The sequence below is a fragment of the Vicugna pacos genome, chromosome 26 (genome assembly GCF_048564905.1).
Source record: "Vicugna pacos chromosome 26, VicPac4, whole genome shotgun sequence".
Lineage (NCBI taxonomy): Eukaryota > Metazoa > Chordata > Mammalia > Artiodactyla > Camelidae > Vicugna > Vicugna pacos.
The window spans coordinates 911,531-937,128 of NC_133012.1; the positions used below are offsets into that span (position 1 = coordinate 911,531).

Here is a 25,598-nt window from a genome sequence, read left to right on the forward strand (position 1 = left end):
GTTCTATCCATTAGAACTTTCTGTGATGGTGAAAATGTTCCACGTCTGCCCTAATACAGTAGCCGTGAGCAACATGAGGCTGCTGAGCATTGGATATGTGGCTAGAACACCCAAGACACTGATTTTTGTGTTTTATTTCATTTGAATTAATTTAAACTTAAGTAGCTACATGTGACCACCATAGAGGATCATGCATACCTAAACAATGATCATAAATGGCTGCTAGTATTACAAAAGGAAACATCCAGATACTTTAAGTCTCCCTATAGAAGAAACAGAACCACTCAAGTGGTCTTGTCTAAAGACGGAACCTGAATTTAGTTCCAATTTGCAAGGAAATACAGGGGAATATATTAAAATACCATAGGGATGTGTTAGCAAAATTTAGACTGTGGGATTCTACATCAAACAACTGAATTTCTTCAACACATAAACAGCAAGGAAAAATACAGAGAACTGAAAGAAACTATAAATTTAAAGAGACTTAGACAACTAATGGCAATGTGTGAATATTATCTGGCTCCAGATCCAAACAGAAAACTGAAAAAAAAATTACTCCCTTTCAAAATAGTTGAAATTGTACGTACTTACTAGATATTTGGTGATATTTTAAAAATTGTACTAACTGTTTACACTGGAGTTTTAGTTTTTAAAAAAGGCTTCATCTTTCAGAAACATATACTGAAATATTTGTAGGTAAAATTTGCGGTATCTGAGATTTGCTTCAGAAACAATACAGGAACCAATCAGACTCATTAGGATGGCTACTATCAAAGATAAACCACAGAAAGTAACAAATGTTAGAAAGGGTGTGGAGAAACTGAAACCCCTCTGCATTGCTGGTAAGAATGTTAAATGGTGCAGCTACTGTGGAAAAACTGCATGGCAGTTCCTCAAAAAAATTAAACATGCAATTACCATACAGTCCAGGAATTAATTCCACTTCTGAGTATATACCCTAAAAAATTAAATGCAGGCACTCAAACAGATATTTTTACACCTATGCTCATAGAAGTGTTATTTCCAAGAGCCAAAATGTGAAAGCCACCTAAGTGTTCCTTGATGAATTAATGGATAAACAAAATGTGGCGTATTTATACCAGGGGAGATTATTAAGAAAAGAAGTTCTGACACGTGCTATAGTATGTTTGAACCATGATGGCATCATGGTAAGTGAAATAAGCAAGTCACAACAGGGCAAATATTGTATGATTCCATTTATATGAGGTACCCAGAGTAACCAAATTCATAGAGATAGAAAGTACATTCTCCTGGTGGTTGCCAGAGGCTGATGAGGAGAGTGGGGAATGGCCAGTTGTTTAAATGGGTAGCGAGTTTTAAGTTTGGGAAGACTAAATGGTTCTAGAGATGGATGGTAGCGATGGTTACACAACAATGTGAAAGCATTTACTGCCACAGTACTGCACACTTAAAAATGATTAAAATGGCATATTTTATGTTATGAATATTGTACTATAAATAGTTACACTACAGGAGTGGACAAGCAGGAGGGGCTGAGATGGAATTACATGGCTGTAAGTTGGTGGTTGTTTAGGCTGGATGATGGGTATGTGGGAATTCACTGACCTCTTCTCTCTGCTTCTGCATATGCTTGAAATTTTCCATAGTGAAATATTTTTTGTACCAAAACAAGATTTATACAAAAATACAAGAAAATTCCATTCAAAAGAAAAAATGAAAACAGGAAAATGACCAATAATTCCCACCAGAAAAATTAATAACAGAGAAGATAAACAAATGACTGTGAGGAAAATATCACCTGATTGATACTGGTCAAATTTGTAAACGTTTAATTTCTAGAATATACAAACAGTTCACACAACTTACTAATAATAATAAAAAAACCCAATCCAAAAATAGGCAGAAAATCTAAACAAGCAATTACCCACTGAAAACATGTAGCTGGCCAACAGGCACATGAAAAAATGCTCAGTATCACTAATTATCGGAGAAATGCAAATCAAAACTATACCTCACACCAGTCAGGATGGCCATTGTCAAAAAGTCCACGAGCAATAAATCCTGGACAGGAGAAAACGGAACCATGCTACGCTGCTGGTGGGAATGTATTTTGATGCAGCCATTATGGAAAACAGTATGGAGATTCCTCAAAAAACTAAAAATAGACTTAGCATATGCTCCAGCAATCCCACTCCTAGACATATATCCAGAGGGAACTCTAAGTCAAAAAATATGTGCACTCCAATGTTCATAGCTGCACTATCTATAATAGCCAAGACACAGAAACAACCTAATACCCATTGACAGATGACTAGATGAAGAAATCGTGGTACATTTACACAATGGAATACTACTCAGCCATGAAAATAAAATGCCATTTGTTGCAACATGGATGCACCTGGAGACTGTCAAAGTAAAGCAAGCCAGAAAGAGAAAGAAAAATGCCTTATGAATATCACTCATATGTGGAATCTAAAAAAAGAGGACACTAACTCATCTACAAAACAGAAACAGAGTGAAAAAAAGACCTATGGTTACTGGGGGAAAAGAGGTGGGAACGGATATATTTGGGAGTTTGAGATTTGCAAATGTTAGCCATTATATATAAAAATAGACATAAAATATTCTGTATAGCACAGGGAACTATATTCAATACCTTTTAACAATCTTTAACAAAGAAGGAAATGAAAACAAATATATGTATTTATATGCATAACTAAAACATTGTGCTGTACACCAGAAACTGACACATTGTAACTGCTATATTTCAATTTTAAAAAGTCAAAAATAACAGAAAAATAATAAAATGATCAGATTCAATAGTTTGAAATCTGCAATTTTTACTAGTGATTAGTGAATGAGTGTAATAGCATACTTTTGCCTTGAATAGAATTCAGTTCCCCAAGGACTGATTGATTGATTTTCTTTTGGAATTTCAACATTTCTCTATTAAGCCATGTATATCACTGAAATATAAAGAAACCGTAAGTGTTTACAGGAAGATTACCAAGATTGACATCATTAATTTAATATGAGGCTTCATATACTCAAACAATTCATCATCATAGACCACAGAACCTTAAATTTTTGAAAAGCTAAGTAAAACGGTCTATATAACTTTAAATCTGTTTCATGAACACCGCTTCAACAATCATTTGACATACTTTAGGTGCTATGCTAACAGCAAATAATTTAACAATAGCTTTAACAAAACAAAACTAATTTTGTTCAACTCAAAAAAAAAAGTGTTAAGATTCTGTCTGGTCAGTCGTATTCTATTTTTTAGTGACAGGGTAAAAAATTATTGGATTCCCTGTCCTCTGAGCATCTGGAATATCCCTGTTACAATCAAATAATATAAAATGTTATTGTTTGGGGGAGGATATAGCTCAAGGGTAGAGCGACTGCCTGCCTAGCATGCACAAGGTCTTGGGTCCAATCCCCAGTACCTCTGTTAAAAAAACAAACTTAAGTTAGATCCTCCCTCTAAATATTATTGTTAAACTATTAATTACATAAGGAAAAAATGTTGACTTCATCATAACCAAGAGGACTACTAGCTTTTGGTTACTATTAAGATTCAACCATCATTCATTTACCAACTTTCCTGGGTAGCTACTAAAAGCCTGGCACTATTCTAGGCACTGGGGATACAATGAATAAATAAATAGTACTTTTTAATCTTCCAGGGACTTGCATTCTGCAATGGGAAACAGACAAAAACACACACAAAAAATAAGATATAAATGTGGTAAATGCTATGAAGGAGACAGAAAGGCTTTGCCACAGGTTAGTCTCTGAAAGTTGAATTATGAGATTCTAAAACCTAAAAGTAAAAAAATTCATGAAGAGTTACATCAAGATGACATGGATTCTACAACAGACCTTTGCTCATACACAAGAAAACTACAGACATTGTCTGTGAAAACAGATCGATCTTTCATTGTCAAAGCTACTGGATGGCATCACTTAGCAATACAGTGGCCTCAAAAGATAATTAACCTCACAGCTCCAGAGTTCAAAAGCATGTAAACGCAATACCAAAAAAAAAACAAAAAAAAAAAACTAAGAGGCATCTAAGCAGATACAACACCTAAATGTAATGTGGTATACTGAACTGAATGGTGAAGTAAGAAAAGATAAAAACTAAGGAAATCTGAATAAACTATAGGCCATATTAATTACAGTTAATAATGTAACAATATCAGTTTATTAACTATAATCAAAGTACCATACTAACGAAAGATCGTAATAACAAGGGAACATGGTGAAGATACATGGGAACCCTCTGCATGATCTTAATTTTTCTGTAAATCTAAGACCGTTCTAAAAAAATCAAATCTTACCAAAAAAAAAAAAAAACCCCACTAAGATGGCTTCAGGAATTAAAGTGGAAGGGGCGGGGAAGTTAGTAAAGACCTAAAGAAATGAAAAGCCATAAAACTCTGCAATGTGAATTAGAACATGAATACTGAAGACATTCAAAGGAAACTTGCAAATACTTGAGTAATCGTCTATTCATACTAAAATCTTCCTAGGACAGAGATTAACGGATTTTTCATGCACACTAAACAGCTCTGCATCACAACATAAGGCAGGCAGTAACAACCCTAGAGCACAAAACAAGCACTTCAAACCATACTTAACAATAATGATCAAAGGCTGTATCTTATGTGTGGCAGTGTCTTGAAATTGTCATAAAATACCTGAACAAGGATCCACTTTATAAATCTTAGTAAGTTACTGAAAAAACAAGTTCATATTTACTTCTGGAAAAACAGGCAAAGAGGAGACTTGGTTAAAGGGCAGGGAGGGAAAAGTATGTATGAATTGAGAAAAATGATTTCTTAGGTCTAACTGGAAGCAATTTTGCAACTACTATTAACCTACTTTTAATGCCATACAAATTAGTTCAAGGTGGTAATAAAATCTCTGGATTTCTATCAGCTATCTTCTTTCCAGTCAAAAGAAATAAATGTCTTACAACCTAATCTAAAACACCTAGCAGGTAACTCAATGTCTGATGACTCTGGAAGAACTAATACCTCAATGTCTCAACTTTAAAGACAGTCAGGAAAAGTGTGAGAAAAACAACGGAGGATGATCATCTCTACATTATACAGTGCAAAGTTTGCTTAATACAGCATGAAAGCACAACTATCACAAGAAATATTTAGAGACAGCAATCACGAAATTAGAATGTTATACCTCATATAGAAGAATACAGTGACAGCAGAAGCCTGAGAGGTAAATGACATAAAAATTTCACTCAGATACTATGAAATATTAACCAAAAAGAATCATTCAGCCAAAATGACATAACATTTAAATCTAATTTAGATTAGTAAATGATAAATCTGTTCCCTCTCAAATACTCCCTAATTCCAAAGGAAATCCTACAAAACAAAGATGTTCGTTCTGCCTTTTCTCTCAGGAATCCTAACTGTATCACTGGAAAATAGTCAAGAAACGGAGTAATTCCCATTTCCCCAGTAATCCCTGCTGTCTGCACCGCGAGGAGAATCAGACACTGCTTCATGGTGAAAAGAGAAAAATGAGGTGACGTGAAAAATTCCAAGTCAAAGCACCACGACACAGCACCTGGCAGAGACTGGAAAACCTTCATCATTGCCAAACGATCTGTCAGGGATGAAAGTCAAGACAAGAAAACCAGGTTTTCCAACCAGCCGCAGCCTAACCCAAGGGCCACAAATCGCCACTGCCGCCGCCACTCCCCCACTCCCCGACCGCTCCGTCCTCCAGTCACCTCCGAATATACATCCCCTGGAAGCCAGACCAAGCCCCTACCCAGGGGAAAACCATCCGAGAATGTCCCAGGACCCCACTTCCCGCCTTCCGTAAGGCCCGCACTTGTCCGGGCCCAGCCTCAGGGGAAAGCGACGCCTGGATCCCACCCTCCCCGCGCCAGGCTGAAGAGGGCCGGTCCCCCGAGTGGGGCTTCCCGGGTGGCCTCGCAGAGCTGACGCACCGGAAGCGGAGCGGGAACAAGGGTGCGTCTCCAAGGGAGACGCCGGAGACGGGGAGGAAAGGGATGGACGGGAGGCTGGGCCGGGCGGGGTGAGGACCGGGAGGGCAGGTCCACGGGAGCGGGCGGCGTCGGGGACGGAAGAGTCACAGCAGCCCGACGCACCGGGGGCGCCCAGAGGACCCGGGGACTGAGACCGGGCGGCGAGCACGGGCAAGGGCCGGGGGTGGTACGGAGCGCGGGCGCGAGGCCGGCAGGGAGGCTCCGCGGACGGCGGGGCGCCACGGGCGGCGCAGCCGCGGCCGGGGGCCAGGAGGGGGGCGCCACGCACTCACCGCTCTGCTCCCCCACGAGCTCCAGCTCGGACGTCCTCCGCGGAGCCCCGGCGCCTCCGCCCGAGGACACGGTGGAGCCGGAGGAGCGGCGGCCGCCGTCGCCCAGAGACTCCCGGACCGACGCCGCTGCGACCGGCGGACGCAGAGGCCAGAGGAAGGGCGAGCGCGGGGCTCTGTGGGCCCCCGCGGGCTGCGGCGGAGCGAGGCTGGAGCGCGGGGCTCCGCTCCACCGACGGGCCGCCTCCGCTCGGGGCCGCCCCGCACCCGCAGCTCGAAAGGGAGGGCGGGCGCTGTGGGAAGCAGCTGGGGGGTGCTCGGCGGTCTCAAGGCTGCCGTCGTTCCCTTCTCAGCTCCAGGCACGAGCCCGGAGGAGCCGCAGACGCGTCTGGGACCTCACACGCCGCGCCTCAGCGGCCCAGCGCCTCAGCCGCCGCCCGACCTGCTGAGGGCCCCAAACGCCGGCGCGGCGCCGGGAGGGCCCAGGCGCGAGCCCGCCGCCCCGCCCCCAGCCCCGCGTGCGCGCACGCGCGCCACAGCCAGCGCCCGCCTGGGTTAGTCCGCTCTCCCCGCTGCACCTGCAGGGGGAACCAGAGGCCGTTAGGTTTCCACCCACCTCCGATAGAAGCAGACGGTTGGTTTTTTCGTTTCTTTGGTTTGGTTTTACACATAAAGACAATCAGCCAGTTGACCTAACACACTTGCTGCCACGTGTTTATTTTTTCTGTACCTAAGAAAAAAGTGAATTTGACAGTATGATTACATAAAGATGTCTTTTTGTATTTAAAACCATTCGAACAAATTATTTGAGACGCAGTGTTTTGAAGAAGCTATTCTTCTCAGACTTTTTTTTTTTTATTGAAGTAGTCAGTTACAACATGTCAACCTATGGTGTACAGCACAATGTCCCAGTCATACATATACATACATATATGCGCTTTTGTATTTATTTTCATTAAAGGTTATTGTAAGATTGAATGTAGTTGCCTGTGCTATACAGAAGAAATTTTTTCCATCTGTTTTTACACATAGTGGTTAATATTTGCAAATCCCAAATTTATCCCTTCCCACCTTCTTTCCCTGGTAACCGTAAGATTAGAATATGAAAGACAGACATGCACTTGTGTACTGATCTCCTTAATGCCTGCTGATAGAAACTTTTTTTCTTAGATGCAATACTTATTTTCATTACTTTAAAATATAGTATTGAAGTAACAGGTTATAAAGTATTTCTGAATATATTATTTCCCCATAAATTTAGATGTGAAATATTCTGTTAATATCCAAATAATTCATCATTTTGGATTTGATTTTCAATTTGAACCAGGAATCATCTAAAAGAGGATTTAAGTGTTTATATTTTAATTATTAATGTTTTATTCATTACACATTCTTACTTTATCACACGAGGATCAAAATATGGGATGAGTAAAATATCTTTCCTCCACTCCCAAATGTATCAAGTTTTTGCCTATGGCTACAGAAATAAATTTTTAATATATGTTCTGTAGACGCAAGAGAAAAATGTGCATTTTCTGTTTACAGAATAGAAAAGCACTATATTATTACCACCGTACATCATTGTTTACTTTGTCAAATTATGAAAAAAAGTATTAGAATCCCCTAATATGGTTATAGGTTAATCATATTCTCCTGTAGTTCTGTTTTCTTTTCCTTAAAATTTCCATAGCTATGGTGGCCAGTGTACAAAGGATATGTGTGTAATAGTGTCCTTGTCAATTGCACTCTTTATCTATAAATGTATCTTTTTTTCTTATTTAATAATTTTGGTCTCGGGTTCCATCTTAGCTAATGTTAATATCCCCACTTCTGCTTTCCTTTTATTTGCTCACGCTTGGCACGTCCTTGTCCATTTCTTCACCTTCAATGTTTTTAGTTGTTTTCATTTGGTTTTAGCTGTGTTCCCAACAAATAGCTTAAAATTGGATTTTTGGTTTTTTTAACCAACCTAAGTCTGTGACTTCAAAAGGGATCTCAATAAATCCACTTCTATTGTGATAAGACTGTATCTGGTTTACTTCCATCATATCTGTTTTCTCTTAATTACATTTATTGTCACTGCATTTATTTTTATTCATTTCTTCTTTGCTGGACTGATAAAGTTTAAAATTCTATTTTTTCTAATAATTAAGTTTTTATTCCACATGTCTCCCTGATAATTATCTTTCCATTTCTAAAACATTGAGTCCATATATTTCTATTAAAAAAATAAAATGATGCCATTCCACCATCCAGCCATTTCCCTTTGGTCTACTGGAGGAGGGAAGGGTGCTGGTCATTTATGAGCACAGTCCGCAGACACATCTGGCTGTCAGCCCTCTCAGGGTCTGCCACTGGCCGGTAGGCCATGGCCTCCCTGGGGCTGCACACAGCCCGTGACTGGATGACAAGGGAGCACCCCCATCCCGAGTAGGCCCTGGCTCTGTGGGTCCTCCGGGGAGGCCTTGGTTTCTTCCTCTGCTTGCCCAGCGTGCCTCCTTGGCTGCCTCCTCCTTTCACAGGTTGAATGTCTCCAAACTGCATGGATTTAAATGACACAAGTTTATCCTCTCATAGTTGTGGAAGCTAGAAGGCCAAAGTCAAGGTGTCAGCAGTACCCTGCTCCCCCTGAGGCTCTGGACAGAATCCTTCCTTTCCCCTTCCAGCTTCTGGGGGTGGCCATGGATCCTTAGTGCTCCTCTGCATGCAGCTGCATCACTCCAACCTCTGCTTCTGTCGTCTCCCTGTGTCTCTGTCCTCACGTGGCACTTTCTTCTTCTTACATGGACACATCATGTTGGATCGGCGCCCACCCCAATGACCACCTTTTAACCTGATTACATCTTCAAAGACCCTATTTCCAAACAAGTCACGTTAATGGGAATTGGGGGTTAGGACTTCAACGTATTTTGCGGGACACAATTCAACTCATGCCACAGGTACTGACTGCTAAAAACATCTTGCACCCAAAACTCTGGTCCAGTGCTTGCTTCCAGAGAGCCCAACCCATGACATCTCATCTCTTTCTCATCCCCAAGAGGAGATACATGGAGTATTTTCACTCTCACAGCTCTTCTTAATGAACAGTTTATAGTTCATGGTCACATTAGTATCATTTATTTCAACTTGACTAAGTTTTACGAGGTTCATTGCTCAGCGTTTCTTTGGCTGTTCACCTCCCACTACCCCAACACTTTTGATTCAATTTTCATTTGGCTGGAGAACTTCTCAAGTAGTTTTCTCAGGAGTGGCACATGGATGGTCCGTTCCGTGTCATTCCATGTCCAGAAATGTCTCTCTTTTGTCCTCATATATAACTAGATTTTTTGGATTCTTAGCTCCCAGTCCTTCTTTCATCTCTGTTGATGTGCCATTGCCGTCTCCTTGCTTCCTGGATTACAGATGAGTAGTTTCATGCTAGTCGGATGCTCCTGTCTTGTAACTTAGTGGTTTTCTCCTTCTTGAAACCTATGAGACTTTTCTCTCTTAACATATAGTTCAAAAAGTCCACAAGGACAGGTATGTCCTTTTTTATCCATCCTGCTCAGTAAAGGGAAAGTGACAAGAAGCTATTACACAGAAGGGTGATGACTTAAACCATGAATAATATTTAGGCTGTCAAGCTGAGGAATGGACAAACTGCATATCCCTCAGGCGGTGCTCTATGAGTATTACTTCTCATAACCAAACTTTTGATAAGAATTGGACTAGGCAGCACTCAGTTATGGTTTCTGGCAAGAGCCTGGAATGCAAAATTTCTAATGGCCAGAAAGGGCATGATCGTAAGACTCAAGTCTCCTTAGGAAATGTGTTAATATGTAACCTGACACGAGACTCCCAGTTAGAACTTACTTTCTTAAATTATTTCTGACGTTAAACAGAGACAGTTTATGGTGTCATATGGTTAGGCTGTGGAGACACCAGCTCTGTTAACAATAATACATGCCAAGCAAAGAAAATTTTTTTGACTATTTCTTGTCTGTCTCTTCTGGTTATTTGGTATCTGGATTCTGTTCAATAAAAAAATAAATAATTTACACTACTTCATAGCCTTCTACGTGTCTATGCTTTCATTCAATTTGAGTGGAGGAAAGACATTATCACTTACAGAGCAACAACTCTACTGTGTGCAATGCTGTCACATACATGATTTCACTGACTCCTGCAATGAATCCCTTGGCATTCTCCAATTTAGCTTGTGCTATTTTGACGTGTGTAATTGGATGTCCTGTAACATCCATGGGGTGCAGTCATTTTTAATTTTGCTGAGGTTTTTGCTGTGAGGCTGCTTTGCAGAAGTGAAGCCCTTAGTGAGTGACCTGCAGTCCCTCCATCTCAGCCTGGCTCTGCTGTTCTCTATCCCAGTGCTGAGCATCAGAAGCAGCAGGGAGCTTTTTGAAAATTCAGGTTCTCGGGCCATGCACCAAAGCAACGAATTCACTGCTCCTACGTGGTAGGTCTAGGAAACCAGTATTTTCAGCATGCTCCAAGGGCTTGGGAGCATCTGAGCTACTTTGAGCAGTAAAGGCAATTGAAATGTTTTATAACTTCAAGAGGGTTGTCAGGGGCCAGGAGGGAACCCAGAACGCATTCTAGGTGTGTTAAAGAAAGGGAACTTAAGACATGCAATTAGTTATAAAAGTGATGGGCGAGCTGAAAAGCTAAGCAAAAGATGGTGACAAAATGCAGAGATTAACATCAGCACATCAGGGGCTAGAGGTACACCAAGAGGAAGAGGTGTGACCAGGCCTCAAAAGGTATCACTGGGGCCTGGTGAAGGCTAACTGGAAGAGGCAGGAACTACAGACAGAAGGGGGATATCTGGAGGCATGGAAGGCGGTCACTGTTGGGGATACTGCCCAAGAGAGAAGGGGAAGATACCCTAGATTCTCGCTTACCCCCTCAACCACCAATCCCTGCCTGTGACTCCCAGGGGCCGGCCTACTCAAAACCACGTGACACGGGGAGCCTGAGAAGTGCATCCTGTATGAATGCCTGCCCTGTGATACACAACAGGAGAAGAGGGATTCTGAGGACAAGCGGGCCAATGATGGGCCACAGCATGAGATATAAAAGTATGAACGTGGGAAAGCAGCTATGAGCTGATGATACACACAAGAAACATGATTCCCGAAGGAAACATGGACTGACTAATCACTACTTACCCAACTAAGCAGGCCAACCTGTAGATGTGGGGGGGAGGGGCACCAGCCACCAGACCTTACTGATCTTCCCATAAAAACCACCATTTCATTCAACACAGATGAAGCAAAGCAACAAGGACTAAGGGCAAGAGCAGTGCACAGGCCTTCGAAGGTTTGGGTTTTATGTCCACCTCGGCTACTAATTCTCTGTGACCTGGGGCTCCCACCCACTTCTTTTTTACCACGAATCCTGCTGACTCCATCAGATGGTGCTTCTGGTTTGGTGCCGTGACCAAGTTTCTTGGGTTGAGCCTCGCCTCAGATCCTCCTTGGCATGAGGAGGAGACTCAGTAATTGTTTGATCAGCATGAGTGCAACTTGCCCTGTGGGAATGGATCCTCCACAAGAAAGCCACACTGTATAGTTTCCATGCTGTTCGGACTCCTTGTAGTAACATTCCTTAGATCACGTCCCAGTAGGGAAAGCAATTAAAACATGATTTGGGCCCTGGTCATGCCTGCACAGTAATGTTAATCATATTTGTTTAAATTATCCTCTTCTGACTTTATTTTTTCTGCCGGCAAACTAATTCATTCTTTCATTCATTCAACAAACTGATTGAGCCATACAAGCCAGGCTGGGACTTGGTCCTGGAGCCATAAAGACAAAGACAGATCCTAGCCCTCAAAGGAGTCACATCGACGGGAGAGACAGACATAGGACAGGTATAGTACAATGCAACATGTGCTTTATTAGGGTTCTTAGAGGAGGAACTGCCCAAGTCAGCCTGTAGGGACCCATGGAAAGCTTCATTTAGGAGGAGCACTGGAATTGGACTGAGAATGGTTTTTCAGGGACACAAGGTTGAGAGGTAGAGGGTGAAGAAGATGCCAGGCTTCATGCCAGCTTAAAGAAAGACCCCGCAGCACAAAGGAGCATGTTTTACATATTATTATGGGTGTACTGTGAGATCTTGAATCTTGCTGTAAACTGACTATATGCCAATTTTGAAAAAGCCCAATTGGACAGCAGCATGTAAGTCAATGAAGTTAGAACACTCCCTCACACCATACAGAAAAATAAACTCAAAATGGTTTAAAGACTTAAACATAAGACGACACTATAAACCTCTTAGAAGAAAACACAGGCAAAACATTCTCTGACATAAAACTCAGCAATCTTCTCCTAGAGCAGTCTACCCAAGCAATAGAAAGAAAAGTAAAAGTAAACAAATGGGACCTAATTAAACTTACAAGCTTTTGCACAGCAAAGGAAACCATACGGAAAACAAAATGACAACCTATGGAATGGGAGAAAATATTAGCAAATGATGCGACTGACAAAGGTTTAATTTCCAGAATATATAAATAGCTCATACAACTTGATAATAGAAAAACAAACAAGCCAATCCAAAAATGGGCAGAGGACCTAAACAAACAATTCTCCAATGAAAACATATAAATGGCCAATAGGCACATGAAAAAATGGTCAATATCACTAATTATGGGAGAAATGCAAATCAAAACTACAATGAGGCACCACTTCACACCAGTCAGAATGGCCACTGTTAAAAAGTCCACAAACGATAAATGCTAGAGAGGCTGTGGAGAAAAGGGAGCCCTCTTATACTGCTGGTGGGAATGCAGTTTGGCGCAGTCATTATAGAAAACAGAATGGAGATTCCTCACAAAACTAAAAGCAGATTTACCATATGATCCAGCAATCCCACTCCTGGGCATATATCTGGAGGGAACTCTAATTCAAAAAAACACCTGCATCCCAACGTTCACAGCAGCACTGTTTACAATAGCCAAGACACGGAAACAACCTAAATGTCCACTGACAGATGACTGCATAAAGAAGTTGTGGTGTATTTATACAGTGGACTACTACTCAGCCATAAACAAATAATGCCATGTGCAGCAACATGGGTGGACCTAGAGATCGTCATTCTAAGTGAAGTTAGCCAGAAAGAGAAAGAAAAAAATCACATATCACTCATATGTGGAGTCTAAAAAAAAAAGAAAAAAACGAGGCCACTAATGAACTCATCTACAAAACAGAAACAGACTTGCAGACATACTAAATAATCTTATGGTTACCGGGAGAAAGGGGGTGGGAAGGGATAAATTTGGGAGTTGAGATTTGTGAATGCTAGCCACTATATAAATAGATAGATTTTTTAAAAAACAAAGTCCCTTCTGTATAGCACAGGGAACTATACTTCGTATCCCACAACAACCTTTAATGAAAAAGAATATGAAAAGGAATATATGTATGTACATGCATGACTGGGACACTGTGCTGCACACCAGAAACTGACACATTGTAACTGCCTGTACTTCAATAAAATTTCTTTTAAAAAACCCAGAAGTTATTGGAGAAAACAAAAATAAGACAGAAAAATTAAAGGTCAGCATAGAAATTTAAAAATTCAACTTGGAAATACAGAAAAGTACAGCTAGCAGAGCCTGCCCACATATTTCCTCCAGAATTCTAGCTCCTAGAATGAAAAAAAAGAAAGAAAAAAAAGAATTTACCCAGAAGCAGCCCAAGCCTTAGGATGTTACTTGAAGGGTTAGCTACAGACAGACATCCAGATTGCTCCTTCCACCTATGATCAGAAGTCCCTGTTAAGTCCTTTGCCTGAATAAAAATACATGTGTAAAAATGTATACGGATTCATGAAAACCTAGAAAGTCAATTTTTAGGACAATGTCAGCCTTGTAAACAGCTTTGCTGGGGAGGTGGGAAGTGTTGTAGTCCTCCTTCCCTGCGCTTAACAAGAGGTTTGAAGCACTTTTAATGCAGTTTTGGCAATAAAGAACAACAATAACAAAACAGGAAAAAAAGTCAAAGGCTTACAAATGTAACACGTTACTTCCCAAGGCTTCAATATAAGCAACAAAAATACACCAAACTGAAAACATCCCTTGATGTATTTTCCAAAATAAAAATGCCTGTATGTTTCAGCCTGGAAAAAAATTTCTGTTAAGAAATCAAAAGCTCATCTTTATTTCTTTAGATAGTTACATAGACTCTCAAAGAAATGCAGAAGATCTGTATGTTAAGTATTTGCACAATGGAGGCCGCCTATACACACATATGGTCAGACATACGGTGTGTTACACATTTGCAGGCTCAAAGCAGTAAAAATAGAACCGTGGTGCTCTTATATAGTCTTAAGGCTCCCCGATTCCTACTGATGAAAATAATTTAAATGAGGTTTCGTCTCATGTATCTAATATTTATACAATTAGTCTGCTGCCAAAAACAATTCCAAACCACGGCACCTGCTCGCTGTGAATCCAAATGGAGACCAATCAAAACAAATTGCGGGGCTCTTGTATCCTCTCACAAAACACATCCATCAACTCTCAGAAAGGCTCTCACAAAGTGAATAAACAGAACAGCCATAAATGGCGCTGACAAAAGGCTCAGCATAAAACGAACCACTCAGAATTGATTTTCCCAACAAAGGTTGTCCTAAAAGAATTCATACATCTTTTCAAACCAAGCCTTCACTGCAAACATCAGACAGAAGTAAGCAGCCATTGGAAATAACACTGAGGGATGTGTTGTTTTCAGACCAGGGTAACTCACAGCCTTTCAGGAAAACAGCATTAGTGCAGAATCTTCTCCTGCCTCGATTATCATTTTAAATACACAAAAACCTCCAATGTGTTTGTACATGTCTGGGGGTAGTGTTGGAGGGTGGGAGGAAAAGCTGAGAGTCAGGAGAGCAGATTCATAAATGGTCATGACCCCCGGGCTTCCACGTGGCCAGTGGGAAGTGCCTGCATAAAGACTTAACATTGCTCCTTTTTTGCCTCTTCGCAGAGGCATCTGGGATGATCACTAAGAATCTCACCTCCTTGGGCTTTTGGCCTCTACACACTGCTTGCATTGCCTCTTTCCCAATTTTCACTTGACTTCTGGTATTGGCTAGACTTCACAGCATCATAATCTTACTGCATGGTAAAATTTCTCATTTTTATGTACCACATTATGTCTTCTACCACATCTTATTTCTAAGCTGTTTTCCTCTTTTTTCCCACAAGAGTACCTGTCTGAGGAACTACTGAATTATTACAGTAATAATTGTGTAAACCACATGTGAATGAAAGCCAGTCACGACCGGTAGAAAAATATTTGTACTGAGAAGGAAAGAACCAAAGTTGATTTGGTTTTGCTCCTACAGCAGTTGGCAATGCTTTTCTGGGTCTATTTCAACTTCTTTGGAGAAAGCCAAAGCTGAACACAGATCTCCTATATGCCCCCAAAACAAGGGACAGCTGCTCGTTCACCCCAAGGCCCTTCCTCTTTGCTGTGTTTGGGGGCTGCGTGTCTGCAGGGAAGTCTGAAAGAACAGACAGGAGGGTAGGTAGGACCCTGAAAGAAACACACCGCTGGAGGGGGTGGCAAACACTTGGAAGAGTAGAAACTGAGCAGGCAAAAAATTTTGTCCAACCAAAGACTTTCTAGGGCTCTAGGCTAGTAACTTGAATCGTCAGCAAGTAATAAAAGTCATTTCAAAATAGGCACCAATATAAACATCTAGCTAGAGGGCAAACAGGTGAGATGACCGCTTGCGACACACTCCACACCCAGAAAGGTGATTTACCCCATCACTGACGCCAGCACTTCTCCATGGAAGGTACTTCGGCGGTAAACAACAATAAGAGAGATGGTGCTTAAAAAAGAGGCCAAAACAAAAGCAGAGAGAATGGGCACGTCTTTAACAGGATCAGGACTGAAACCTCTCACTTGGCTTTGCCTCTAACACATATTCGAGCATCACAGTCCGAGGGCTCCTATGGAATGTTCTTTAAAAAAATGCAATTAAAAGTTTGAAAGAAAAAAAAATCCAAAGCCAAGGGATCATAAATCAGCCATTAATCACTGAATATTAAATTTCCCAATGGTATGTGCTCGGTTGCGTACAGGTTGGAGACATCCTCACAGAGGGGTGCTTCCAACAGTCCACCAGTCTAACTGGAGAACCAAGACTAACGGAGTTGTCTGGAGGAGAGGGGCTGACAGGGCCGGGTGAGCCGCCAGGTGTGGGGGAAGGAGCGGGAGCACAGACGGAAGTGCCTGCACTGCGTGCATCCTGGAAGGCGGCGACAGAGGAGGGTTATCCTGGCCTGATGGTGGGGCATCGAGTTGGAGGCAGTGATCAGTCCCGGGCTGGATGGCCTTGTGAGCCGACCGCAGGTATGACAAATTAGAGAACATCTGTTGAAGGCTTGGGAGTAGGAAGCCAGTAAGTTTTTTAAAAAAGTGTATTGCTTAAGAGGAGACAAGATGAAATGGGAAGGGAAGACCAGATACAAGAGACTGAATGTAGCAGCTGCTGCAATGGCCATGGTGATGGGAACCTCGAAGGCCAGGGTGGAGCTGGAGACTGAGAGGATGGAGCCCACGCGATGCTGACAATGAAAACACGGTCAGAGCCCGGGCGCTGGCAGGGCCTGCAGGAGGGTGGGGTCAGTCAGCTTCACTGACTGAAGGTCACAGGAGCTCTGAGAGCAGCTGCCTCCCTGCCTGTGGTACCCCTCCCCACCTCCATCCCATCCTTGGAATGAACTGAGGGGGCCCACTTGGCCCGGGCTCAACCACTGGATTATCCACATCGAGAACGTTCCTACAACCCAGGGACTGAATGGTCAAGTGGGGTGGGCCTCAGACTTCTCAGCCAGGTAGAGCCAGGACCAGCCAAAGTCACAGGGGAGTGAAACTAAGAGCCTGGCCATTTAGTCAGACTGGGGGATGACATACAGGCAAAGCCCTGTGTTCCCAGACAGAAACAGCACAACTGCCCGGCAGCACCCAAGCCCGTGAATCCAGCCACAGGCCCCGCTAGCAGCTGGGCTCTGGGAGAGCCTGGTGTCTTCACAACACATCCCCCATCCCCTTGAGCCCCTTGCAGGGGAGCCACACTCTCCTTGACTAAGAAAAGCTACTGTCAACAAGCTGCCAGGGCTTTAGCTGAGATCATCACCTCATCCTCCACCTGTCGTCCTCTCCTCTGAGCCATGACCTCACGGGAGAGGTGGTGACAACGTGGTGGTCATGGGAGCAGGGGATCGAGTCAGACTGCCCAGCTTCACCAGCTGTGTGTCCTCCTCCAGTGACTCGCTCTGTGTGCCTCGGCCTCCTCATCTGAGAAATGGGGAAAGTGACAGGACCTCTCACGGGGCACTTGTGAGCAGGGACCAAAGCGAAGCGCCTTGCAGGGAGCTGGGCACGTAGCACACACTCCATAAATGTAGCATCATTACTATTGTTCTTATTACTATCATTATCCTCCTCATCAGCTACTCTCACCAGCAGGAGCACAGAAGGCAGAGCAGAGCCTTCTGTGGCTCTGCTTCCAAACTTCTTATGGCCACAGTGCAGAATCTCGGCACTCAAGGCCCTGCAAAGTCCAGGACTCACCGCTCCGCACCGCCTGCTCATTCCTCCCTCACTGGAGGCAGGAGGAGCCTTCCCACACACACACCGCTCCCAGAGCCTCACCAGCTCCCTCTCAGGTCTAGAGTGTGCTCTTCCACAGCCTCTTGCCTCTGCCCAGTATTTGTTCTACCTGAGATGGACTCTCCATGACCCCATGTATCAACCACGTGTCTCTCCTCTCTGAGGATTTCCTTGATTCCTTCTGTCCTAGAGAACACAGTGCTTCCTTGGCCAAGCTCTCAGACTCTCCATCAATCACTTACATCTTGGAGTTTATATGACCCCAGACTGCATTTGCTTTTAGTCCTGCCAATAAAATTATTACAGTCAATACACATGGAGCACTTTTTTTGTGCCAGGCATAGTAGTAAGTACTACATTAACCAACTCATTTAACTTTCTCAACAACTCCAAGTAACAGGCTTCTGTTATTACCCTCATTTCACAGATGAGAAAACCGAGGCACAGAGAGGTTAAATAACTTGTCCAAGTTTAGACGGCCAGTTAAGGGGCAGAACCAGGATGTGAGCATAAGGCTGCCCGGTTCCAAAGAAGGGCTCCTGACTACTCTCTGGACACTGCCTGTTTTAAGATTTCACTTATCTCCTCAAGTCTCCTACCTGACAATCTCTGCATCTTGCCTCCTGCTTCCCGGAGGGATGGACAGGCCCTTCATTTGCTGCCTTTCCCACTGTGAACTGAGTACTGATTCCCACCCTTCTCTCTGGTCTGGGGCTCTCTCTTCCTCTCTCATGCACAGCTAAGCTATGCTCTGTGATTCTCCAACACACACCCGCCTGGAGTCCTCTCTCCATTGGTTATAGTGTGACCTGGATCGTCAGACTCTTTCACCTGACTCTTTACCTTGGGAACATGAGCATGCTAATGTCTTTCCCGACACCCTTCCTCCTGACACCGCTTCTTCATCCTGGCTGCGCTCCTCTGGCTGCAACCTTGTCTCACTCCCTTTACACTCAAATTCAAATCCTCCAGACTAGTGTACACTCCCTGCCTTCACGTCCTCCCCCCTTCACTTCTGGATGCACAGCAATCAGCCTCTCCTACAAGCACCCCAAGTTCACAAGTGGACCCTGGTTGCTTTACCTGCACAGTTTCATTCACTGCCTTTCTGGACTTCTTTGAAGCATCAGCCTGGAAGCAGCCTGCACACAGAGGGCTCTGAAATCTTTGTTGAACCGGTGAGTGACCAGTCCTCCTCCACAGGGAGCCCTGCTTCCCTTGGCTCCCCCCGCATGGCCAACACTGTCCTCTGCTTCCCCAAATCGCTTTCCTCCTGGTCTTTACCAACAGAACTGTGATTTTGTCTGAGGAGGCAGTATGTCCAGTTCAACAAACAGAAAGCAACTTGTATTCCCAGATGTTCTGGAAATGAAGTGTTGGCAGAGATATGCCCAGGGAGATTTTAGTTAGAGGCAAACTCAGCTGGCGTGGGCACTTCTGCCACTCGTCATGTGCTCTTTGCCCTTTCTTCCATGCGCGGCTGACTAGACAGTGAGCCTGACCCAAGATCCCACACATACCTGGCTTTGCCCCAGATTCCCAAACCCAGCTTGCGCTCTTTGGCGGGCTCCCTCTACTTTAGCTGCCTCTTAAAATTCATGTTCCTCGTGGTCTTCTGCATTCTTTTCTTCTCTCTCCCTCTGCATAATCTCATTACCAAAATTTCAGCTGCAACCTGCCTGTTGTGATGGGCCCCCAATAACTCCTGAGCCTACATCTCTTTCTTGAGCTCCAAGTCTAGAGTTTGCTTTCAGGTTTTTTATATAGTGTCCAATGGGCACGATAAACTCTACATGCTCCAACTGTAGCTCCACATTCCTCCTCCCTCAGAGAATACTACCATCATCCATCTAGCTGTCCAAGCCAGGAATCGAGGGGCCATCCCGACTCCTCCCTTAACTCCTGTCCCACAGCCCATCAATCAGATTCTTTTGAATCAATCTCCTTAATATTCTTTGATTCTTGCCATTTCCCGTTACTATCTTAATCGAGACTTCGTTTCTTGCACAGATTACTGCCTTAGTCTCCTCTCTTAATTAGTCTGCCTCACTGGGGCACAATATTGCTAGAAGAATCTTTCTGTAATGCCCATCTGTCTATGCCACTCTCCTTCTTTAAAGTCCTCCCATTGCTTGGGGTGGAACTCAAAGGCTTTAGCACAGCACATGACCCCTCACGACCTGGCCACTCTAACCCATCACTCTGGGCTGCCGATCCCAGACATGGCTGTGCTATACGGGGTGACATGCAGTTCCCAGAAGCCACAGCACTCTCCTGCCTCCTTCCTTCATACACCCTTGGAGCCTGACATGCTACTGCTCCCCGCCACCCCCTCGTCCGGGCTAGGTGTTCCTTATCCTTCAAAATGCAGCTCGGGCGTCACTTCTTCCTATGAACCTACCCTACTCCTCCCAGGTCAGGGCTCAGTGCCACTCTGTGCTGCCAGGCCGCCCTGGTCCTGCCCTTACTGTGACACTGACTATACTGCAATCACCAGTTTAACTTTTTCTTTGTACTACATGGTCAGCCCTTTCAGGGCAATAACCTCAATGTACTTCTCTGTGAATCACAGAAACGAGCACAGTGCCTGGCACACGGACAAACATAAAAGTTCGAAGTCTAATGACCATACACATGCGTACGTGTGCCGCACTTCCTCGCTAAGCCACCCTGAGCACAGGAAAGAGGTCTTGTTTTCAGTCTTAACTTACTTTCAGTTAAGTCAATGCCTCATAAATGTTTTCTTCTCCCTTCTTTTTAGCATTGCATAATAAACTAATGTGTGGTTTTCAGAGAAAACAAGATGAGAAACCAGGATGGTGATTCAGCATCCCAAATACTTCTACAAGAGTTCTTTTTCTTTCTCCTGCTTTCCTCCCCTTCCCTGTTTTAGGTTCATTTTACACAAGTTTACCTCATTTTCTTTTTTTTAAATTGAAGCCTAGTTGATTTACAACGCTGTGTTAGTTTCAGGTGTCCAGCGGGGTGATTCAGCCGTACATACATGTCTAGACTTTTTCAGATTCTTTTCCACCATAGGCCACTGCAAGTACTGAACATAGTTCCCTGTGCTCTACAGCAGGACCTCATTGTTTATCTATTTTATATATAGTAGTGTGTATCTATTACTCTCAGACTATTTATCCCACCCCTCATTTTCTTTGAATGGATTTCTTTTTGAATATTTAAAAAATATAGTTATAAATTCAGGTCATGTCTATTATAGAAATATTGGGCAAACACAGAAAATCAGAGAAAATAAAAGCGGCCAGCAATCTCACTGCCCAAAGACGCCCCTGCTCGTTCCTTTGGAGTCTCTTCTCCTGATCTGTTCTGTGTGATGCTCACATGCTGCTTTGCCCCCTTCCCCTCACTGTTTCCAGGGTGGCCCAGGGGCTGGGCTGGGCTGCGATCCCCTGGGGCAAGCCCACGGCAGGCGCCCCATCGGAACTCAGCCCGGCACTAGTCCCAGAGCAAAGCAAGAAGAGCCCATGCAGCAGCCGCCCCCAGGAGTGCACTTCGGCCCGAGGCTGGGCGTCTCCTGCAGCAAGCTGTCCTCGTCTTCACACCTTGCGTGGGTCTGTCCACGCTGCAAAGGAGCCTTACTTTTATGTGCATACATTCTGGATTTTCACTTATCTGTTGGCTGAGACTCAGTCCACTCTGGCAAAGACCTCTTGTCAAGTGGTGTATTAATGTCACAGGAGTACCTTTTAATCTTATTAAACTATTTGAAATCCTATGGCTTTGAAAGTAGAGCAGGAAAAAAAAAATCCCACATCTTCAGCTTTAGGATTTATTTCAAATCCCACACACCTGGCAGGCTGCCTCAAAGCTCATTACTGTGCTGTATCATGATACTAACCATATCCTCTGAACATCAAAGAAAAGGATAAATCTACGATGCTTAAATGCAGCACTACTGAATCTAGGGAGGATCAAGCATTTTTGTGATTATTGGCAATCCACGGGAAAAACAGGCGCCCTTCCCCTAGTGTTAACACGGCTCAGCCTCCCCTGATTCCAGGTTCTCGGCTGCCCAGGCTTGTCCTTCCTCCTTGAATAGCCCTACCTGGGCAGTTTCCATCAGAATACTCAGGACACCTAGGGCAGTCTACCCAAGCAACAGAAGTAAAAGAATAAACAAATGGGACCTAATTGAACTTACATGCTTTTGCACAGCAAGGAAACCATAGCAAAACAAAACGACAACGTATGGATTGGGAGAAAACTTTTGCCAAAGATGAAACAAAGGCTTGAGCTCCAGAATATATAAGCAGCTCATATGACTTAATAAGAATAAAACAAACAACCCAATACAAAAACGGGGAGAAGACCTAAACAAGCAATTCTCCATTGAAGACAAAGGAATGATCAACAAGCACATGAAAAAATGCTCAATATCACTAATTGTCAGAAAAATGCAAATCAAAATTACAGTGAAGTATCACCTCACACCAGTCAGAATGGCCATCATTCAAAAGTCCATGAATGACAAATGCTGGAGAGGCTGTGGAGAAAAAAGAACCCTCCTACATTGCTGGTGGGAATGCAGTCTGGTGCAGCCACTATGGAAAACAGTATGGAGATTCCTCAAAAGACTAGGAATAGACTCACCATGTGACCCAGGAAACCTGCTCCTGGGCATATATCCAGAAGGACCCCTACTTCAAAAAGACACTTGCTCCCCAGTGTTCACAGCAGCACTATTTACAATAGCCAAGACATGGAAACAGCCTAAATGTCCGTCGACAGATGACTGGATAAAGAAGTGGTATATTTATACAATGGAATACTACTCAGCCATAAAAATGACAACATAATGCCATTTGCAGCAACATGGATGTCCCTGGAGAATGTCATTCTAAGTGAAGCAAGCCAGAAAGAGAAAGAAAAATACCATATGAGATTGCTCTTATGTGGAATCTAAAAGAAAAAATAAAGGAACATAAATACAAAACAGAAACAGACTCATAGACATAGAATACAAACTTGTGGTTGCCGGGGGGAAAGGGGTGGGAAGGGGCAGACTGGGAGTTTGAAATTTGTAGATACTGACAGGCATATGTAGAATAGATGAACAAGATTATACTGTATAGCACAGGGAAATATACACAAGATCTTGGGGTAGCTCATGGTGAAAAAGTACGTTACAATGAACATATGTATGTTCATGTATGATTGAAAATTATGCTCTACACTGGAAATTGACACAACATTGTAAAATGACTATACCTCAATTAAAAAAAAAATACTCAGGACACCTGTGTCTCGGCTCAAGGAAAGCAGCCAGTGCCCCTCCCTTATGCACGCAACTTCCATTTACCTTATCAGGGAGGCACGCAGGAGCCCGGAACAGTGAGGGCTTAAAATACCTGTGGACCATCTACCTGTGTGGCTGCAGCAGGTTCTAACAGAGAGGCCTGGGAGCACTGGGAATGGGCACGCACACCACTGACTTGGGTCAAGTTTCCTGTCTGGGATTTTGGGGGAGGTTGAAGGGAAATATAGGTATGGAGACACTAGCTCAGAATATTCTGATGCTAGAAAGGCTTACAGCTTCAACACGTTAAGAACTTAACAGGAATGTAGAATTTTGGAGCCAGGGTACCTGCACTTCCTACCCTCCCAAGACCTTGGGAAGCTTTGTTTGAAAGACCTAAAAAGCACCCCTTCTGACTTAGCAGAAGCCTATTTCCCTGCAGAAAATGGGAAGAAGAGATCTCTAGGCAGATTCAACCTTCTAAAGAAAAAAGCCCTTTTCCGTCAACAGGCTCAGGGCTTTGCAGCTGAGTGTGGGCTGGAAAGCAGGCTTGCCTTGCTCTCAGTGGGGCACCTTTGCAGAACCATACAGGGCAGACCAGCACCCTCAAGGCATGAACCCCGACCCAGGGTTGGTTTTCAAGGCCAGCACCCTATCAGTAAAAAGTGATGGAGGCTCAAGTCCCAACCCTTCTCCCCGACTCATCCCAAAGCCAGAGAATGCACAGAGGATTGAACGCTTCCCTCACTTCGAAAACATCTGTGCTTGTGCAGCCCTGGGGGAGGGCTGGCCCCGACCTAGAGTGCTGGCTGCCTGAGGAGGGGCCCACTCCCAACTGTGCAGGTCTGGGTAAGACCAACAGGGACCCATGTACCGTACGCTGTGAAGGGCCTCCTCACGTACCTCCAGAACTTTAAATAAACTAACTAATGGTTTAAGCTACCAAGCAGCGTTCAATTGAATAAGGGCTGTTTTTAATCTCTATCTACAAGATTTGCTCTGAAGAAACACAAGACAAAAAGAGAAGGCACCCTTAGGTCCTGAGATGACACGGCTCACAGCGTATCCACTGGCCCCTAAAGCCAACAAGGCATCTCTCTCACTCTTCCAACCTCTCTCTCTCTCTGTATGAGTTTATGTACTTCACATGTAGGCAAGTATATGAGTATCATGCATGTAGCTGAAGAAATAATACATACCATCATTCATACACATATATGCCCCTGTGTTATAAATATATATATGTATGTATATATTTGTACGGGTGTTTGGACAAACTGCATTTCAATGTCTATTAGACATCCACATGGACATGGTGAGCAGGCAGTTAAATACATAAATCTAGAAGCCAAGGGAGAGATGGGGAGCTGGACATATACGCTGTGGGTTCTGGAGCACACAGATGGTATGAGATCACGAAGGCAAGAAGCAAGTCTGGCGACTAAGCCCTGGACTTGCGGGTCTGGAAGAGGAGGAGGATCCAGTCCCCAAAACTGAGAAGGGTAACAATAAAGAATGAATGAGAGTGAACACAAACCCCAACTTATATGGTCAATTAATCCATGAAAAAAGAGAGAAGTATATACAATGGAGAAAAGACAGCCTCTTCAATAAATGGGAAAACTGGACGGCTGCCTGCAAAAGAAACAAGCTGGACTTCTTTTTCACACCACATGCAAAAGTAAACTCAAGATGCATTAAAGACTTAAATGTACGACCTGGAACCATGAAACTCAAAGAAGTAAACAGGCAGAACAATCTTTAAGATGGGTCTTTTATTGGATCTGTGTATTTTTGGATCTGTCTCCTTTAGGGAGGGCAACAAAACCAGCAATAAACAAATGGGACCATATCAAACTAGTAAGTTTTGCACAGGAAAGGATACGATCACTAAATGAAAAGGCCACCCAGTGAATGGGAGAAGATACACGCAAACGATACATCCAACAAGGGGTTAGTATCCAAAGTACACAAAGAACTTATACAACTCTACAACAACAACAAGCCAAGTAAGTGTTTAAAAAGTGATTTAAAAAAGGGCAGAGGATCCTAAGTAGACATTCTTCCAAAGAAGATATACAGACGGCCAAGAGGCACGTGAAAAGATGCTCAACATCACTACTCATCGGGGAAATGCCAATGAGAACCACAATGAGACACTACCTCACAGTTGTCAGAATGGTTGTCATCAAACACATAACCCGTAACAAGTGCTGACAAGAATGTGGAGGAAAGGGAACCCTCCAACAGTGTTGGTGGGAATACAAATCAGTACAGCCGCTATGGAAAACAGTGTGGAGGCTCTTCAAAACACTAAAAATAGAACCACCATATGATCCAGGAATTCCACTCCTAGGTATTCTTATAAAGAAAACAAAAACACTAATTCAACAAGGTAGGTGTACCCCAAT

The 25,598-nt window shown here is 43.5% G+C and overlaps 1 protein-coding gene and 1 long non-coding RNA gene across 2 annotated transcripts in view; both read left to right on the forward strand.

Moving 5' to 3' along the window:
* The window catches only part of LOC140689396 (uncharacterized), a 198,027-nt gene that overhangs the window by 71,000 nt on the left and 101,429 nt on the right, over positions 1-25,598 (forward strand). The gene's annotated exons all lie outside the window — the stretch shown is intronic.
* On the forward strand, positions 5,500-6,996 carry LOC140689417 (uncharacterized). Its single transcript, XR_012064343.1, has 2 exons — positions 5,500-6,181; positions 6,654-6,996. It is a non-coding gene; the product is annotated as an uncharacterized lncRNA (long non-coding RNA).